Source organism: Amblyomma maculatum, chromosome 6 (genome assembly GCF_055883805.1).
Source record: "Amblyomma maculatum isolate TAMU_Amacu chromosome 6, ASM5588380v1, whole genome shotgun sequence".
NCBI classification, from domain to species: Eukaryota; Metazoa; Arthropoda; class Arachnida; order Ixodida; family Ixodidae; genus Amblyomma; species Amblyomma maculatum.
In genome coordinates, this window is record NC_139349.1 from 118,285,552 (window position 1) to 118,298,015 (window position 12,464).

The following is a 12,464-nucleotide window of genomic DNA, read 5'->3' on the forward strand; positions in this document are numbered from 1 at the left end:
AGGGCCGACGTTTCTTCCTGATGGATCTGCTTAGTCCTATCTGTCCATTGCTTATTTTCGAGTTTCGTTAGGTGTACACTCAGTGACCGTTTGCATAATTTGTTAATTGGCTAATTTGCTATACAGGAGAAAGTCTGGCGACTGCTATCTCATTTCCCATGCTAGCGTTCTAAAACATTGCTCGGCAGCCTGGTAAACGTTGCCTATACAAGTGACCGTAAAGGCAATCTTGAGACATCACGTAGAGCCCAAGCATATGAAGCTATTTTTTGGATTCATTTATCTTCTGAATGCTATTCAACTTTAATATATGAATTCGTTTTTTTATCGCCAAGATATATGCCAGCTCTTTTACAATGTTATTTTAGCTATAAATTTCGCACATATTTTTTCTGCCATTCGCAGCTCCCTGCGTCCACTAATAATCACTCCACTAAGACGCAGGAATCAGATGCAGGCAACAGAGGCACCCATGTTTAAAGAGCGATTTCTAGGAAACATTGATAAGGAACCATGTTGAAAAACAGGTGCTCGGGTTTAATGATTGTTTCGATTTGGTGAACGGATATTGTGTACCTTCTTGGCTGAGAATACGCAAAGAAATTATATAGCAATTAGACCCACCATAGAAATTTCGCGGCATATGTGGTGAACTGGAAGGTGCTTCGCTTACTAAAATTAACAGCCTGTTGAATATTTTCAACACAAACGATTTCAAAAGCAGACCACGTCTGTGCGGTATAGGCGTAAAGCTTACCTTGATGTCATCAGTGGCAGTCTTAGCCAAGCATGTGTTGATTTCGGGTTGAAAAGCAGCTTTCTGGGTAAAATTTAGAAAGGGAGACATCAGACTAGTGATCTGTGTTTCCCTAAAAGATATGGCTTGCGTCCCCCGGTAACAACAACATGAGACAACAGAAGTAATATTAGGCGACAGTTTTTAATGGCGTATACGGTCGGAGTCCATTCCTTAGATTTCAATCAAAAGACGTCATCATGGCGTTGTGACAAAAAAAAATATCCTCTTCCCACCGGAAATCGAAACTCAATCTCTGGGATCACCAGCTCACTGCTTTAATCAACTGTGCTACGCCCGGGATCTTGAAACGCACATCATAATTGTCCTTGTCTACCGCGAAGAAGATAACTACCCATAAATAAATTCTCTCTCTACCGGGAATCGAACCACACGTCCTTGCATCCCTAGTCGACCACTTGAACCAACCGCGCCATGCCCGGCATCGTGTAAAACATTACATAATCCTCCTTGCCTACCGTGAGGATGGTAATAGCGATGACAATGATGCTGCAATTAGTGACAATGGCAATGATGACAATAGCAATGATAATCACGGTGCGTTTATTTGATAATTATAAAGAGACCAAACAGGATGCACCGTGTGCCCTAGCAATACTTACGCTTTCGCTTTTTTTTGCAGCGTAGATTCCATAATTCTCTCGGAATTTTTATTTATATAATACACAAACAGATTTTGAATGCATGGCAAGGACGAAGCGTTGTGTAAACTGCGGCTCAGAATCAGCACAGAGCTCAGAGAAATATTTTAGTCTAGCATAATAAGTGCACAAATACAATCCCAGAAATAAGCGTATTACTTGTACAATCATCTGGCACGCGGACGGACCATAAGTAGATTAGGGAATACGCAGTGTACATACTTGCTAGAGCTATCATTAGTTTAAATAACGTGAAAAACCACATAGTTAAATATGGCAGTGATACAATTTATTGCAGTCTTGATGTATGGCCGAGAGCTTAGGCGTCGTTCATAGCCCCATGAAAGACCACAGTGGTTACCGTTAAAAGGTCACAAGCCACGTAATACCTAATAAGCGTCTATGCATGCATGTATTCCTATTTCAGCGCCTAGATAAATAAAGAAATATATTGGCATTGGAATACGTATTAGTAGCCTTGAGCCAGTTTCACCGCTCTAATTTTATGAAGAAATCCTATCACAAGATGGATGTGGCATTTTAATCTTGCATCGCAAAACTGTATTCAACAGCGTTTACTGTAAACCTTCTACTGCCTGGTGACCATGACTACATGTAGGTGCGTATACTTCTATAAGCTTCAGTTTACACCGCTTATTTAGCTTAATTACGATGCCAGCTACACTCTGAATTATGGTATAAAATTGATGTATATTACCAGCTATATCCTTATTAACGAGGAAACCTGCTCGTAGTTGTCTCTCAGGGAAAACTTGAGAAACACGGTACATGCCCGTCCTTCAGTACAGTATATGCCTCATTTGACATCATTATCGCAATAAACCCGATTATATCCTATTGCATATTCTCTAGTTCCACTAACAGCATTGCTAAACTAGCCTCACCAGCTAGGGTTCTAGCATTAAATGTCATCATCATCATTATCATCATCATCATCATCATCACCAGCCTGATTATACCCACTGCAGGGCGAAGGCCTCTCCCATATTTCTCCACTTAACCCGGTTCTGTGCTAGCTGCATCCACTGACCCCTGCGAACTTCTTAATCTCATCCGCCCACCTAACTTTCTGCCGCCCCCTGCTACGCTTTCCTTCCGTTGAAATCCAGTTTGTTACCCTAAGCGACCATCGGTTATCCTCTCTTCTCACTACATGTCCTGCCCATGTCCATTTCTTCTTCTTAATTTCCACTAGAATGTCGGTAAGTTGAGTTATTTCTCTGACCCACTCTGGACGCTTTCTATCTCTTAATGTTACCCCTACCATTTTTCGTTCCATAGCCCTCTGGGTTGTTCTCAACTTAAGTAGAACTCTCTTGGTTAGCCTCCACGTTTCAGCCCCATAGGTGAGTACAGGCAAGATGCAACTATTGTATACTTTCCTCTTCAGGGACACCGGTAAGCTGCTAGTCATAATCTGCGAGTGCTTGCCAAATGCGCTCCATCCCAATCTTATTCTTGTTATTTCCTTTTCATGGTCCGGATCTGCGGTTACTACCTGTCCTAAGTAGACATATTCGCCTACTACTTCCAGTACTTCGCTACCTAAAGTAAACTGCAGTTCCTTCCCTAGGCTGTATAACATCACCTTAGTCGTCTGCATATTGATTTTCAAGCCTACCTTTCTACTTTCCTTGTCTAGGTCCTCAATCATTATTTGGTGGTGCAGTGCTAAGACGGCCGACTACTGCCCGGAGTGCCCGGGTTGTAGTAGTAGTACAAGACTTTATTGAGGCGCAACACTTAGACGCCTAATACATCGATAGCCTACTGGACGAGCTGACGCTGTTCTTTACCCTCAGCACCAAGCCAGTCCACCCAGGTCCAGATAGTATGGGAGGAGGTGGGAAAGAATCCCGATTGCAATGCAACCGGACATGAAAATAGGTAGTGGTAAAGGTTGGCATAAGGGGAAGGGCAGTTGGGGCATGATGGATCGCGACGGAATTTGTAGAGATATAGCCGGGCAGGGGTTATGAGTGTGTTCAACTGTATTTGCCGAAGGATATGAGCCTCCCGATCGGAAAGATTAGGATGAGGGTCGGGGTAGAGCTTGCGGTCTAAGCGAGCAGTATTGTAGTATTCGCTGATGGTGGCGCGAAGAGACACTCTCGACCCGCCCTCCATGGGTCTTGGCAAGGGGATGAACGGTGCCCGGTTACCAGTTTCACGGGCGAGCTGGTTCGCCAGCTCATTGCTGTCAATCCCCAAGTGTCCAGGGATCCATCGGTTCAACCCGACCTCGGCGGCTGCGTTTCGATGGAGGTGAAACGAAGAGGCGTCCGTGTGCTGCGCGATGTCAGCACGCGTTAAAGATCCCCAGGTGGTCTAAATTTGTCTGTAGCCCTCCACTACGGCTCCTCTTTCTCTCTTTCCACTTTCAAACCCACCTTCCTTCCTTCCCTACGGCGCGGTTCAGGTGTCCACAGAAAGAAGTGTGACAGATACTGCGCCTTTCCCTGTGAACCAACTTTTTTTCATCCCCCGAGTTGCTTAGCAGCGCAATATCATCAGCAAATCGCAGATTACTGTGGTATTCTCCATCTACCCTTATCCCTAACTGCTCCCATTTCGAGTCCCTGGATACTTCCTCTAAGCAAGCTGTGAATGGTGGTGGTGAAAAACTTTATTTGGTGGAGCCACGAAATACTCATTACAAGGGCTGGGCCGGCTCCTGATCACGGGTGGTGGCCAGCAGGCAGTTCTTGACGGCGACCACTTCTGCCCAGTCGACCAGTCTCCTTTGTGGAGCCGGTTCTGAGCTGGAGATCGCGATCTCCCAAGTCTCGTTGTCCGTAAGGCGCCATTCGGCCGGTGGTTGAAACTCCGGGCATCTGAACATAATATGTTCGAATGTAGCTCTCGGGGCCTCGCAGAGGGAACATTCGGACTGATGAGTAGAGGGGGAGAAGAGTGCCAGCAGTGCTGGGGAGGGAAAGGTGCGGGCTTGAAGGTGTCTCCGTGTTATTTGTTGTGGTTTAGTTAAGGAGGGGTGTGGGGGAGGGTAGTGAAGTCTTTCTGACCGGTAGTGTAGTGTAATGTCGTTGTAGGTGATCACCCGATCTCTGGCACTGCCTAGGTCCTCGGTATCTGTTGCTCGGTCGACGTATGCTCGAGCAGCAGAATTGGCCGCTTCGTTACAGGGGTTGCCCGAATGGGCTGGTACCCAGACAAGGTCTATGGGTCGGGATATTTGAACATTGGTAGTTAAGATTTTGTGAGAGGCAGCATGTAGCTGGCCTCGGGCGAAATTTTGTATGACAGTTTTAGAATCGCTGAGGATAAGGGTGGCAGTGGAAGAGACTATCGCGATGGCTATAGCGGATTCTTCCGCTTCTACGGACGTTCGGGTAATGATAGAAACTGATGTGATGTGTTCGAAGCGGCTGGATACCGCGCATATCGCATAAGATGAGCGGTGTGGATATTCTGCGGCGTCCACGTAGACCGTGTCGGGTTCGTTCGCATGTGCCCTGTATAGGGCACGTGCTCTCGCTTTCCGTCTGGCCTGGTTATGAAGGGGATGCATGTTTTTCGGAAGTGGGTGGACAGTGAGGTGATCGCGGACTGTCTTTGGAACTGCCTAAGTTTCTACTGGAGGGGCACCTAACGGTCTAAGTTGGAGAAAGGAAAGAATGTGGCGACCAGTTGGGGTATTGGAGAGCCGTCCTAGTTGGGCGATGCGGTGGGCTTCCACCAGTTCGCTGAGTGTGTTGTGAACACCCATGCCTAAGAGTCGATAGGTTGGGGTGCGCTTAGGTAAACCGAGAGCTGCCTTATAAGCCTGTCTGATGAGAGCATCCACCTTGTCTGCCTGTTTTTGTTAGATATAAATACGGAATCGAGTAAAGAATGCGGCTTATAATAAATACCTGTACTAAGCGTCTGAGGTCATGCTCGCGCATTCCACAGTGCTTGTTGGCTATACGTTTGATTAGGCGGGTGATCTGATGTGTTGTGTTAGTCAGTCTGGAGAGTGTATCCGTGTTAAGGCCGTTGTCTTGTATGAACATACCTAGTATTCGAAGTTTGTGAACTTGTGGTACTGGCAGACCATCTACGGTGATGAGCATAGGGGGTTCGTGGTGTTTCCGCGGGCTTGAGTGGAGTATCAGGAGCTCGGATTTGGTGGAGGAACATTCAAGGCCTATTGAAGCTGCGCATCTTGACACCATGTCTGCCCCCTCCTCAAGAGTTTCTTCCATGCTACCTACGTTCCCAGGGGTGGTCCACAGGGTGATATCATCTGCATATAGAGAATGGGAGAGGTTTGGGAACTGTGACAGCTTTTTAGTTATGGGGATGAGTGTGATGTTCAATAAAAAATGGGAAAGGACTGATCTCTGCGGGGTGCCTCTATTAACGAGGGTAAAAGTGGGGGATTTTAGGGGACCGAACCGAATTTCTGTGCGATCCCGGAGAAATGCTGAAATGTAAGCATGTGTTCGGTTTCCCACATTCAGAGTGGATAGTGCATCAAATATAGAGGAATGATAGACATTGTCAAATGCCTTTTGCAAGTCTAGAGCCAGCAATGCTCTTGTGCGTTTGTAGTGTCGGGGATGGAGAATTTCTTCTGATATCTGTAGCATGACATCTTGGGTGCATAGGTGGCTGCGGAAACCCAGCATTGTGTAAGGTAAAAGGTCGCGGGTTTGCATGTGGGTATGTAGCCGATTCAAGACAACGTGTTCAAAACGTTTATCAAGAGATGAAGATAGCGAAATGGGCCTAAGGTTTGAAAGAGTGAGCGGTTGGCCGGGTTTAGGTATAAAGGTAACCTGAGCATGCGTCCACTTTGAGGGAAGCGTTCCCTCTTGCCAGTGTTTGTTAAAAAGTTCCGTTATTGCCTTGATGAAGTTTTCATCGAGGTTTCTAAGTGTTTTGTTCGTGACCTGATCGGCTCCTGGAGCAGACGTAGTGCGGAGTTGGAGCATGGCTGGTCTGACTTCATACTTTGTGATGTCTTCGTTTAGCTCATGGTTTTGGGTTCCAAGGTACTGTGGTAAGGGTGTCTTCGGTGTGGTTGTGAGGTATGTATCTTTTAAGGATTGAATAATGTTGCCGTTGTCCATGTCTACGCCATGGATAAGAAGCGTCACATTTTTCTGCTGTACATTCTTGGCGTGATCGGATTCAAGAAGGCAGCGTAGCAACCGGCACGTGACCTTAAGTCCAAGGTTTCCAGCAAGGCGGTCGCATACTTGACCCCATTGCTGGTGACTGAGTTGTGCCGCGTGCGTCTCCATTTCCCTTATGAGAGCGGAGATGCGTAGCTTCAGGGCGTGATTGTGTTTGTTTTTAAGCCATCGCTTCTGTAAGCTCGAGTGAGCTTCCCACATGTGGAGTAATCGGCTGTCAGTCACCTCCGAGGTTTGTGTGCACGGCATTCCCGATGTGCCCATATTCACGTCCTTCTTGAGGTTAGCCAGCCAATTTGTAAGGTGGTCTATCTGTATCGGGGCCGCGGTACGAAGATCGCGAAAGCGATCCCAGTTGGTGATTTTGAGTTTCCTCTTTACACGGGGGGTTATGGAGGATAGTGAGAAAGAGGTCTCAATTATATAGTGATAGCTACCAAGAGAGGTTTGCGTGTTTGTCCAATAGCATTGTGTTATGTTTTTCGTGAGTGTAAGATCGGGGGTGGTGTTGTTCTGTACACTGTTGCCGATACGCATGTACTGTTGTGTATCATTGACAAGGGTTATGCCCTCATTTTGGAGAAGTATCCAGAGTCGGACGCCTTTACTGCAAGTCGTTTTGTATCCCCATGTGATATGGCGGGCATTAAAGTCTCCTGCAACTATCAATGATTGTTTAGCGCTGATTTGAAGGGCTTTTTTCATGGCCGCCATTAGAAGAGCAGTTTTCCCTTTCGGGGGGCTGTAGATATTCAGAATGAATATACTCGTTCCTTTCCGCTCTTTGGGAAGCAGCTCTATCAAATGGAAGTCGATATCTGCAACGTCCATGTTGTGATCAGTTGCTGTGTAGTTGCGGTGAACCAGCGTCGCCACTCTGTACTGAGGACAGTTTGTTGCTGTATGAAGAGTGTACTTGAGCAGTTTTACAGCGGAGTTTGTTTCCGGCAGTGCGATTACTTCTGGTGTTTCATCGGCCGGAAGGGATTGAATGTAGAGCTGCAGATTACTACGCTTGGAACGAAAGCCTCTGCAGTTCCGCTTGCACACTCCTTAATGTCCTGTCGACGTCCTGCCATCTTGGGGCTGAGATTCGGGTGGGATCGTTTGAGATACAGTGGTAGAGAGTAGCTTTTCTAGAGCTGTTTGAATCTGGATCTGTTGCTGCTGCATCTGCTGCTCGAGCATCGCTATCCGCGCGTCTACTCCAGCTGCCCATGCGTTCGTGCTGGTGGTCATAGATTCAAATTTTTAAGCAAACTTCTCTTCGAGTAAAGCTATGGAGGCGACCAGATCAGGCTTTTGGGAGTCGACCACTGTAGGAATGTCTTGGTGAGGTGCCTTCCGTTTGGCGGGCGTATGAATTTTTGTAGTAGATGCTGTGTTGTTGCATGTCGGAGGAGGAGGCGGAAGTGGGGTGGAACGACCTGGGAGGGGAGTGGAAGAACTTTCCATTCCCTCTGCGGGGGAGAGCCTGTGAATTGGTGTTTGCATTTGCTGAGTGAGCTTTGCAATATGATCATTGAGTTTTCTTATTTGATCATTCTGTTGCTGAATTTGCTTGCCCTGAGTTTCTAGCTTTTCTTTAAGTTGCTTATTTTCTCGGACAAGGGAGGAAGATTGTGGGCCCCAGCTCACCTTATTTTCCGGCGGAGGCTGGTCGGTCAGGGGCGGGAAAGATGGCGAGCGGTTCCTGGCGTTGGTCGAAGCGGCGGACGCGGCGGACCTGGAGCGGACGCGGTTAGTGGAACTCGTCCGGTGCTTGCTTCGGGATTGCCGGGTTGTTTGCTCGGCGTCTGCACCAACTGTCAAGGGTGTCAGCCTCTTGTTGCCCGGTCTGTTGAATCGCTCCGAGCAATCGCGGGAGCCCGTAAAATGGGGGCCGCCGCACAGAATGCACTGGGGTGAACACGTTGGAGGGTCGGTCTGTACATGAGTCTCCCCACATTGTTGGCATAAGTCTTTTTTGGGTGCCGTGCACACGTCGCTGCGATGTCCCGGACGACGGCAGTTGAAGCAGGCTTCTGCTTTGGCGATGAATGGAGGCAGTGGTAGACCGCTCCATAGAAACGCAGCTGTTTAGGTACTGAATTGGTATTTATGAAGGTGACCGGAATTGATTTGGTGTGGCCGAGTTGGCGTGCAATGGTGATGAGATAGGAGGTGCTTTGGTTGAACGTTTTTAGCTCTGTAAAAATTTCTTCAGATGTCTGGTCATAGATAGCACTATAAATGATGCCTCGAATGGCGTTGTCCGGAGGAGCGATATACGTTTTCGTTGGGTAGACTTGGTCGATTATCTTTATAGATTCTAGTTGTACATATCTACGGGACGGTCTCCGGCTGGCGTGCTGATAGCGAATGAATTGTGCCTGGGGTTGATTCGGATGGCGTCTTATGTTCGCACTGCGTCTGTCGGTAGCTGCACAGCGCTGGTGACTAGAGACAGTATATAGCCCCCGTTGTGTTTACTTAGGTCGATGCCTCCACCGGGGCGGAACACGATTTTAAGGTCTCGTGTCGGGAGCTTGGGAAACGATGGCGGACGCTTTAGAACGTTGGAAGACTTGCCTTGCGTAGGCTGCGTTGGTGTGGCTGTGCCGGCCGGGGGCTGATGAGTCGAGCTCGTGGGGGCTTGCGGGGCAGAGAGGACATCGGGGTGAGCCATAAGTCGAGCCTCCATGGCCCGGTCCCATCTTAATGCAGTATCAGTAGTCCCATCTTCAGTGCGCACCATGCCGCTGTAGGTGGGCCGTTAAGTCGCGGGAGTGAAGAATTTGATCCTTTGCTTGATTGCAGTCTAAGGTTGTCCTGATTATATTAGCGATTACCTTAGTAAATACCTTATACGTAACCGACAGTAAGCTGAGTGGTCTGTAATTTTTAAGGTCCTTAGAGGCCCCTTTCTTATGAATGAGGATAATGTTTGCATTTTTCCATGGTTCCGGTACCGTCGATGACACCAGGCACTGCGTATACAGGGTGGCCAGTTTTTCTAGCAATCCCCCCGTCCTTCAACAAATCTGTAGTTATTTGATCCTCTACAACTGAATTCCCCCCTTTTCATAGTTTCTAATACTTTCTTGACCTCGTCCTTCGTCACTGGTGGAACGTCTGGCTGTTTTTCCCTACCGGCCATCTCAGTACGGTCCTGACTACTTTGGTTACTGTAGAGATCTGTATAGAACTCCTCGGCTGCTTTGACTATATTTTCCATATTCGTGATGACGTTGCCCGCCTTGTCCCTTATTGCATACATCTGGTTTTTGCCTATGCCCAATTTCTTCTTCACCGCTTTTAGGCTTCTCCCATTCTTTGCAGCATGCTCAGTTTTCTCCTTGTTATGCTTCCTTATATCGGTCACTTTGCGCCTACTTCTACCGCACACTCAGTAATGATATCTCTGAAATTATTGTTCATTGCTTCTAGGGTAATGTGGCCATCAACGGTTAGAGCTGAATATCTATTCTGTAGCGAGATCCTGAACTCTTCAGCCCTCCCCCTCACCGCTAATTCGTTGATGGGTTTCTTTCTTACTAATCTTACTAACTGAAGGTTGTACAGGCCTATATACCTACATGTAGTTATGATGACCAGGCAGTTGAAAGCTTCTACGAAGATGTAGAATCGGCAATGCGAAAAGTAAAGAGGCAGTACACTGAACTAATGGGCGACTTCGATGCCAAGGTAGGAAAAAAAGCAGGCAGGAGACCAGGCAGTAGGTGACTATTGGCATTGGTTCTAGGCACAGCAGGGGGGAGCTACTAGTTGAGTTTGCAGAGCGCAGTAACTTAAGAATCATGAATATCTTCTTCAGCAAACGGAAGAACCGGATATGGACATGGGAAAGTCCTAACGGGGAGACTAAATATGAAATTGACTTCATAATGTGTTCAACCCCCGCCATTATGCAAGATGTAGAGGTAATCGGGAAAGTGCGATGCAGTGACCAGAGGATGGTGAGGTCCAGAATTAGCCTAAATGGGAAGAAGGAACGCAACAGATTAGTAAGAAAGAAACTCCAAACCTGTGTTTATGCAATTCCATCGACACGCGGGTTTTTATAAATCCGGTAGAGAATTGCGCGGCACAGGGATTCGAACCACTGTCATCCCGCATGCGAGGCAAATGCTGCACATATACGCCACTGCTATTAGGACTTCGCCCTTACTATTTTCGGCGACTCCAAGGCCAGGGCTTTGCTACTACCATCGTTTGTGCCGTTTCTATCTTTTTCATTGGTCCTCGTTTTCACTCTAGTGTCCATGGAGGAAATTTCAATATTGCGCGCATTGAGGATCAACCTAGTTTCTGGGCGTGAGTTATTATGCATTGGCTAGAAATCAGCCTGATGTCCGGGTCCAACGTATTACACACTGACAGCGGCACGGGCAGCACTCATGTCTAGACTGAGTACCTAATCGCCGTAGACGCACCCCGCCTACTAACGCTTTTCGCAACCCCCGCCTAGTGCGTCTCTCGGCTTAAGATAAGTGGCGCACGTTGATGGCATTGGGAGTTGCAGTACGGCGAGTAGAACAAACGCCCTGAATTGCAACTCTGATCTGAGCTTATTCAGGAAAACCCCGAATCTTTATCGTCCTTATATGAGCAGAGCTGACTTTAAACCAACTAACATCAACGTCGTTTTTTACTGCCACAGTTACTTTTCTTAACGATCTTTCATTTTAGTTCGGAAGGCCAGAATAATGCCTTTGTGTATGTATCAAACTCATCTCGTGAGAGCTGTGATCAACATGTATTAGGTACGTGTGTCTCCTCTTCTCCTGCACGAAATCTTTGAAATGAGTGCATGAAGGATTCTCAGCGTGAAAGGATAAGTGAATTCCTCTAAAGCGGTTGGTCCAAGCAATTCACAAAAACGAGTTACAGCTAAAATGTGACAGTCCCGACATTTCAATTTATTTCATATGTGGCACCCCATCAATACGTTGTCTGTCAGAACATAGCATTGGAAGGCATTATCTTAGCTAAGCGCGGTCTGTGCTGGTGCGCCAGAATATGGTAATTAAGAGGTGCTCACCACGTCGTCCTCATCATTGGCCAAAGCCAGCCGGCAGAGATAGGTGACGCCGCTCGATGCCAGCCAGCTTCGTTTGCTGTACTGGGGAAGCAAATGGCCCGTCCACTTTATTGAAAAAAGAAGAGTCGCATAGTCAGCACTAAGAAAGTGTCCCTCTATAGAAACCGAATAGAGACATACAATAATGTTTACTTGTCTTTGAAGATGGAAAGGCTTCCAAACTAAGTGAATTGACGTAGCTGCATATACAATGGAAGTCATTCCCACTTACGACTGCTACAAAAAGTCACCACCAGCTACAACATATGTGGGTGAAGTGCGAGAGCTTTTGTGTTAGAAATGTTTCTCGAACTAAGTTGTGTCGCGCATACACATCTCTAAAATATAGAACTTAAAACTCTGTCACATATATTTCTTGACCGTGAATTTCCGTTTATACCTGTTCAGCGACCTTGTAACACAAAGAAATGCTGCTGGTGTCAATAGGCGTCTTCAGTAACAGAAATCCTAAACTGTCTTGGACTTCCGTTCCCAGGACGAAATCTGGAAGCGAAACAAGAACACAGCACTTAGCCCAGAGTCCGTGCGACTGCACCAGGAAGCCTGGTATGTTTTATTATTACAGGATGCATTAAAAAAGTACAGTCGCTCACAGATATACCGAACTCAAAGAAATTTGGGATCCAATTTGATATATCGATAATTCTTCATATAAAGCATAAACGGACAATGTTCTGTCTAATCCAGAACAGTTGTGTGGTTCATCCATGCTAGTGGTACACTTCCTCTTGAGATACGAC

General features: G+C 47.0%; 1 long non-coding RNA gene across 1 annotated transcript; it reads right to left on the minus strand.

The window, feature by feature from the left end:
- Positions 1-756: 756 nt before the first annotated feature.
- On the minus strand, positions 757-12,203 carry LOC146186649 (uncharacterized). The gene is made up of 3 exons (XR_014707868.1): positions 12,104-12,203; positions 11,665-11,769; positions 757-820 (listed from the first exon to the last, which is right to left on the minus strand). It is a non-coding gene; the product is annotated as an uncharacterized LOC146186649 (long non-coding RNA).
- Between the last annotated feature and the right edge of the window lie 261 nt (positions 12,204-12,464).